Below are 8,332 nucleotides of genomic sequence, written 5' to 3'. Positions count from 1 at the left end.
CATTTCCAGGGTTATCCCAATCCCCTTTCTGAACAAGGCAATGACGTTTGCCTCTCTCTAATCTTCCGGCATTATATCCGTGGACAGTGAGGATGAAAAGATCATCACCAAAGGCCCTGCGATCTCTTCCATCGCTTCCCATAGAATCCTTGGATAAATCCCATCAGGCCCGGGGGAACTCATCTATCTTCAAGTTCCTCAAAATTCCTAGCACATCTTCCTTACTAACATCAACCTCCTCTAGCCTACCAGCCTGTCTCACAACATCCTCCTTTGCCTCTCAGTCCCTCTCAGTTGTGAATACCAAAGAAAAGTATTCATTAAGGACTTCTCCTATCTCCTTTGGGTCCGTGCACAAATTCCCTTTACAACCCTTTCTCTGGTCATTCTCTTATTTCTCATGTATGTGTCAAAAGCCTTGGAGTTTTCCTTGATCCTATGTGCCAAGGTTTTCTCATGCCCCCTTAGAGCTCTCCTAAGCCCTTTCTTCAGCCCCTTTCTGGATAACGTGTATCCCTCTAGAACCTTTTCTGTTCCTTGTTTCCTAAACCTTACATAAGCATCCTTCTTCCTCTTAATCAGTTGTTTGACCTCTCTTGAGAATCGAGGCTCCCTCACTCGACTACATCTTCCCTGTCTGCTAGGGACAAACATATCGAGCACATGCAGGATGCATTCCTTAAACACTCTCCACATTTCAATAGTGCTCTTCCCTGACAGCATCTGTTCCCATTTTATGTTACCCAGTTCTTGCCTAACAGAATTGTAATTACCCTTCCTCAAATTATAAACACTACCCTGCTGTAAGTACCTATCCTTTTCCATGACTATTGTAAAAGTAACAGAGTTATGATCACTACTGCCAAAGCATTCTCCTACCAACAGGTCTAACACTTGGCCCAGTTCATTACCAAGCCCGAAGTCCAAAGTGACCTCCCCTCGTGTTGGTCTATCTCTGTACTGTGTCAGGAATCCTTCCTGATACTCTGGACAAAATGCGCTCAATCTAAACTATTAGAACTAAAAAGTTTCCAATCAATATTTGGAAAGTTGAAGTCACCAATGACTACAACCCTGTGACTTCTGCACCTTTCCAGTATCTGCCTTCCAATCCTCTCCTCCACTTCTCTGCAACTATTAGGGGATCTGTAAAAAACCCCAACAAAGTGACTGTTCCTTTCTTGCTCCTGACCTCAAGCCAAACTGACTCTGTAGACATATTATTCTCAAACTGTCTTTCAGAAGCTACTATATTAGCCCTGACTAGCAATGCCACTCCCCTGCCTCTTTTAGCACCCTCCCTATTTCTTTTAAAGCATCCAAACCCCAGAACTTCCGACAACCATTCCTGTTCCTGAGTTACCCAAGTTTCTGTAATGGCCACAACATTGTAGTTCCAAGTACTGACCCATGCTCTAAGTTCACCCTCCTTATTTCTGATACTTCTAGCATTGAAGTATATACATCTCAAACCATCCCTGCGTCCACAATTACGCTCCATCAACCTCATTTCTTTGTTAACAACCGCACTCCCTGTTGTGTCTGTTGGAAGGCTGAATACCTCATCCTCTGACTTATAAATCTGGTTCCCTACCTCCTGCCAATCTGGTTGAGTGACAGTAGTTGTACCAGTATTTGAGTGCTACTGCCGCCTCTGATTGGTTGGTGTTCTGTAGTAGGACTTCTGGACCCTGAGGAGTGAAATTCTTCTTCCAGCTACAATTAATAAATGGGCATCGGACAGCCATTATTCCCCTGGATGAGTTCTCCCCCAACATTTTAACCTTGTAAACAGGGTCTGTTATATCACATATAATTCATTATAGCATTGAACAAGGCCATTTGACTCAAGAAATCCATGTCCATTCTGCATAGATGAATCTATTCAGTCCCATTCCCGTGCTATATCGCTATAGCTCTGTAAATTTATTTCAGTCAAATGCCTGTCCAATTTCCTTTGTAAATAATTCATCATCTCTGCCTCTACTATACTTATAGGCAGTGAGCTCTGATATGTCAGCAAAGAGGTAAAGGCTTCTTAATCATAGGTGAGAATATGACTATAGGGCCCTCATTCTTCAGTATTACTGATGGTGGACTTGCCTCTGCTGTCCTAGAGTACACTATCATCCTCCTGGGTCAATGATGACAGTTGGTCTAGAAATAAAAGCTGTGTAGAGAGTTGGCCTTCCCCCACTCTTGTCAACTCTAAGTGGTGGGGAACTCTTAAGTGTCTAGGCCCGAAACGTCAGCTTTTGTGCTCCTGAGATGCTGCTTGGCCTGCTGTGTTCATCCAGCCTCACATTTTATTATCTTGGAATTCTCCAGCATCTGCAGTTCCCATTATCTAGGGAACTCTTAATCAACTTGTTTTCTCTCCAGTGAGGGAAAGTACATCTTGACTGGTGTTGATAAGCACAGGAAAAGCCCTGATTTCTGGTTTTGTTTCATTATTTTTCGACTACGGAGTTTAATATTGAGAATGCAAGCATTCGTCTTAGACATGTCATTTTGAAATATGGTGAGTGAAGGCAAGATCTATTTTAAAACTTCAAACATAACAAAATACGCTGTCATGGGACCAATGGCAAGAAATTCAGTTGGAAAATAGGCTACATCTGCTTGCACCAGCCACAACTGTTGCAGGAACTGAATCATTTTGTTTATGGAAATGTAAGGCTAAATTATTTATTGAGTTAAAATCTTTTCAGCATTGTGTATATGTCAGATCCCCTGTAAATCATTTTTAAAAATTCATGATTAAAAATAACTTTTCCATGCAATGTTGTGAAAATCTGTTTTTATCTTTTCTATATTTATGGTGCTATGCCATTACCTTTTCTTAGGGCAGTGCTGTAACCTACTATTTCATTGACATTTTTAACTTATGGTATGGGAAAATACATAAAATAAACCATCTCCTAGCAATCCTTATAATGGAGCTCTTAATGTGACCAATGGACAGTTGATCAAAGCTTTTTGTTTTGCATAGCCTTTTGCATTCCATAACCACCTTCTGGCTCTGTAGAAAATGACACAAGAAGATGACTGCATGATCAGGAGGCTGATGTGATCTGGCATTTAAATGCCAACATCTAAATACAAATTTTCCTAATCACAAGAGACATTGAATTTTGATTCTAAGAGTAACACGTTAAATGAAAAGAAATTGGTAGAATATCAGTAAAGCATGAAACTAGAGCATGTAACAGTTACAAAATACAAATATGGAGTTCACCTGTAAAATTTCAAACAGAGCGCATAATTCAAATCAAAGTATATTTGCAAAGGGGCAAGTAATCCATGCTATATTCCCAGTTGAAACTGTTGGAAAGAATTCTCAGTTTAATCTTTAATTCTGTTTTCACAGTTTTTGCAATAATAACTTTTATTTAAACTCTGAATTCTACAAGAAATCAAGAGAATAAGCTTCCAATGACTCTAGCCAGACAAAGTCTGAAGCACAAATATTCGTAATCACTGTCGAAGTAATACTTCTCTTTGAACAAACCATGTTTCTGCTTCTGCCATTATCAGAAACAGCAATTAGTCTTAGCCAGCTACTAAAGTGTCATCATTCACAATCTGTGTTGAAATAAATAAATGAGCAGAAAGAAATTCTTAATTCTTGCAAATCACTTATAAGGATTTGCCCAGATAATTTTTTTTCTCTTCTAGTCTCATTCATTAAAAGCAGTCAATTTTATTTTAATTAATGATTAATGCTTGTATTCATCAATTTGCTCAATTGAATTACAAAATGTTGTGTGGGTGAATGTGCAGGACTTCGGGTCACACAAGATTTTTCAAATAGATTTATATGCAAAACTAGGGGATAAAGCAAGTAATCAAGTTTGATGTAACTAAACTTGCCCCCTTTTATTATTATGATGCTGGCAAATTCTCCCAAAGCCTAGAATTTGCTTTCTTGCTGCTGACTTGCGTGTTCCCAATTAAAGTAGTCTTTGAATAATGTGTTGTTAGGATATAGATACCTACTCACAGGTAGCATGTAGCCAATTAAACTCTTCAGTTGCTGAGCAGAATTTTCCAGACAGCATTTGGGCCTAATCATTGGGGTCAAATTCTGTCTGATGAATAAAAGCGACAATGGCAGGAGGAAGCATGTGAAGGGGGGTGGGGGAGTGAGCATCACTCCATCCATCATTTATAAACTCTACCTCTGTTACCTCTCCCGTCCCCACTGTGGCAGCAACTATGAGATGACCACTGGGGCTGCAGACCACTAAGTGGTGGGCTTGTTCTCCATGCCAAGAGCCTGGAAGTAGCGGCTTCTTTTTATTTTGTGAGTTTCTGAAATGTTTTCAGAAGAGATTTCAACCTTGAGGCACCCTCTCTTTCGCATATCTCTAAAGAGTGGTAGCTCCCACTTTGAAAGTGGCACTTTTGATAAGTCAGTGTTAGAAGCCTATGTTAGTGGCCTGTTAACTTCATGAGCGTCCTCACTGTCTTTAATGACTGAGCAGACAGACAGTACCCTGCTGCTTGGTTTGTGCATTTAAATTTCTGTTGGGATCTGGAAATGCACCCGACACCCGCCTTTGATGTTTATCTTGGTTGTGCCTAACTCCCCAACAGGAGCTTAAAGACAGGCACCAACTCAACTCTGCCCCTGGCTCTCTTGAACTTCTGGTGTGCTACTGGTGCCTTCCACTGTGAAAACTGGTGGAACGTACCTAGTCAGTTCCTCTGCAATTATTTTGTTCCCCATTACTACTTCTCCAGTCTCATTTCTCAACAGTCCAATATCTAATCTTGCCTCTCTCTGACCTTTCATATAGCTTTAAAGAAACTTACAATCTTTTATATTTTTTATGATCAACCTATTTAGAGATGTTATTGCACATGTCTGGAGCAGGTAAGACTTAAACCCATTCCCTCTTGATCTGGGGCAGTGATTACCACTGTGCCAAGAGAGGGCCTAAAAGATATGGAGTACTTCACAATCTTCCATGTCATCTAAATGCAGGGGCCATGCTAATCTTCTCTTCAATGTTCTAATATTAGTATATGTACCACTGAAGTGATTACTGCTTGTTTATCCTCATATGCCATCTCTTATATAAGAACTAGGGGCAGGAGTAGGCCATCCGGCCTCTCGAGCATGCCCTGCCATTTAATAAGATCATGGCTGATCTTTTTGAGACTCAGCTCCACTTATCCACCCACTCACCATTACCTGTAATTCTTTTGCTGTTCAAAAATTTATCTAGCCTTGCCTTAAAAAAAATTCAGCGAGGTAGCTTCAACCGCTTCATTGGGCAGGGAATTCCACAGATTCGCAATCCCTAGGGTGAAGAAGTTCCTCCTGACCTCAGTCCTACATCTGCTTCCCTTTATTTTGAGGTGATGCCCCCTAATCCTAGTTTCATCTGCTAGTGCAAACAACCTCCCTGCGTCCACTTTATCTATTCCCCTCATTTTTCTGAATTCCAATGAGTATAATCCCAGTCTACTCAGTCTCTCCTTATAATCCAACCCTCTCAACTCTGGAATCAACAGAGTGAATCTCCTCTGCACTCCCTCCAGTGCTAGTGTAGTAAGTAGACCTCAAGTAAGTAGACCAAAACTGCACACAATACTCCAGATGTGGCCTCACCAGGACACTATACAGCTGCAGCATAGCCTCCCTGTTTTTAAACTCCATCCCTCTAGCAATGGCAGACAAAATTCCATTTGACTTTTTAATCACCTGCTGCACCTATAATCCTACGTTTAGCGATTCATACACAAGATCACCTAAGTCCTTCTGCATTCTAGGCCCAAATGCTGTCTGGAAAATTCTGCTCAGCAAATGAAGAGTTTAATTGGCTACATGCTACCTGTGAGTAGGTATCTATATCCTAACAACCCATTATTCAAAGACTACTTTAATTGGGAACATGCAAGCCAGCAGCAAGAAAGCAAATTCTAGGCTTTGGGAGAATTTGCCAGCATCATAATAATAAAAGGGGGCAAGTTTAGTTACATCAAATTTGATTACTTGCTTTATCCCCCAGTTTTGCACATAAATTTTTTACCATTTAAAACATAATCCATTTTTCTGCTATTCATACTAAAATGGATGACCTCACACTTACAAACATTGTACTCCATCTACAAGACCTTTGCCCACTCACTTCAACTATCCATATCCCTCTGCAGACTTTCAGTGTCTTCTGCTCTACCACTCACCTCAGTGTCAACTGAAAATTTTGACATTCCACACTTAGTCCCCAACTCCAAATCATATATGTAAATTGTAAACAATTGTGGTCCCAACGCTGATCCCTGAGGCACGCCACTAGCTACTGACACCAACCAGAAAAACACCCATTTACTCCTACTCTTTGCTTTCTACTGGTCAATCATTCCTCTATCCATACCAATACATTACCTGTAAAACCGTGGAACTTTATCTTATGTAGCAGCCTTTGGTGTGGCATCTTGTCAGATGCCTTCTGGAAATCCAGTTACACCACATCCACAGGCTCCCCACGGTCTACCATGCAAGTAATGTCCTCAAAGAATTCCACCCAATTAGTTAATCATGACCTACCCTTCATGTACCCATGCTGGGTGTTCCCAATGGGACAATTTATATCCAGATGTCTTGCTATTTCTTCCTTAATGATGGATGCAAACATTTTCCCCACTACTAAAGTTAAGCTAACTGGCCTACAGTCAACAAAGTGTGTAGCTGGATGAACGCAGCAGGCCAAGCAGCATCTCAGGAGCACAAAAGCTGATGTTTCGGGCCTAGACCCTTCATCAGAGCGGGGCATGGGGAGAGGGTTCTGAAATAAATAGGGAGAGAGGGGGAGGCGGGCCGAAGATGGATAGAGGTGAAGATAGGTGGAGAGGAGGGTATAGGTGGGGAGATGGGGAGGTGGGGAGGGGATAGGTCAGTTCGGTGGGACGGACAGGTCAAGGAGGCGGGATGAGGTTGGTAGGTGGGAAATGGAGGTGCAGCTTGAGGTGGGAGGAGGGGATAGGTGAGAGGAAGAACAGGTTAGGGAGGCAGGGACGAGCTGGGCTTTGTGATGCAGTGGGGGGGGGAGATTTTGAAGCTTGTGAACTCAACCCCACTACTGGTTTTTTAAGGCTTCTCAGTCCCCTGGCTTCCCACTAACCTTCATCACATTGTGTGCTTTTTCTTTTGATTATATGTTGTCTTCAACTTCCCTTGTCAGACATGGTTGCCTCATTCCCCCTTTAGTATGTGTCCTTTTCCTTGTAATGGATTTTTGCTGTGCCTCCCAAATTATCCCCAGAAACTCCCGCCATTGCTGCTGTACCATCTTCCCTGCTATGGCTCCCCTTCCAATCAACTCTGGCCAGCTCCTCCTTCATGTCTTTGTAGTTACCTTTATTCAGTTGTAATATTGTTACACCCGAACGCAGCTTCTTCCATCAAACTGCAGGGTGAATTCTATCATATTATGGTCACTGCCCCCTCAGGATTCCTTCACCTTAAGCTCCCTAATCAAGTCTGCCTCGTTACTCATCCCCAAATTGAGAATTTTCTGTTTCCTAGTGGGCTGTACCACTAGCTGTTCCAAAAATCCATCTCAAGCAGTCCATGAATTCCTTTTCCTGGGATTCGCTACCAACCTGATTTTCCCAATCCACCTGCATTTTGAAGTCCCCCCTTCCATGATTATTGTATTAGTGTCTTTCTTACATGCCCTTTCTGTCTCCTGCTTTATTTTCTGTCTCCATTCTGACTGCGAGGAGGCCTGTCTGTAACTCCCACCCAGGGTCTTCTTTCGATTGCAGTTCCTCAACACTACCCACACAGATTCTACTCCTTCCTATCCCATATTATACCTTGCTATAGTTTTAATTTTATTTCTTACTGACAAGGCAACCCTGCCTCCTCTGCCTATCAGCCTTTCCTTTTGATAAGATGTGTATCCTTGATTATTAAGTTTCCAGCTCTGATCCCCTCGCAGCCATGTCTCTGTGATACCCACAACACCATACCTGTCAATTTCAATCTGCCCTACAAGCTCATTTACCTTGTTTCATATTCTGTCCATATTTATATATAACACCCTCACTCCCCCTGTGCCTGAAGTTTAATTCCTGAACCTTTCCATACTCTCTGTCCTTTTTTTTTCACAGTTAATACAATGATTAATAGCTGTGATTACTTGACCCAACAACCCCACCCTGTTGCCAGATCCCTCTCTTACCGGGACCTGAAAACCCGTTCCGTTAGAGACAAACCACCCCACAGAAGCAACAGTTCCCTCCTCCATCATGGAACTTGTCACACCCTCCCTTAGCCATTGGGAACACCACCCTCCCTTGCTGTCAATCTAACACC

General features: G+C 42.1%; 1 non-coding gene across 1 annotated transcript; it reads right to left on the bottom strand.

Annotated features, from left to right (window-relative positions):
• Positions 1-4,945: 4,945 nt before the first annotated feature.
• Positions 4,946-5,052, bottom strand: LOC125452985 (U6 spliceosomal RNA). The gene has a single exon (XR_007247653.1). It is a non-coding gene; the product is annotated as a U6 spliceosomal RNA (small nuclear RNA).
• Positions 5,053-8,332: the final 3,280 nt, after the last annotated feature.

The sequence above is a fragment of the Stegostoma tigrinum genome, chromosome 4 (assembly GCF_030684315.1).
Source record: "Stegostoma tigrinum isolate sSteTig4 chromosome 4, sSteTig4.hap1, whole genome shotgun sequence".
NCBI lineage: Eukaryota > Metazoa > Chordata > Chondrichthyes > Orectolobiformes > Stegostomatidae > Stegostoma > Stegostoma tigrinum.
The sequence above is the reverse complement of the archived record's forward strand: the minus strand, read 5'-3'. Positions and strand labels throughout refer to the sequence as shown.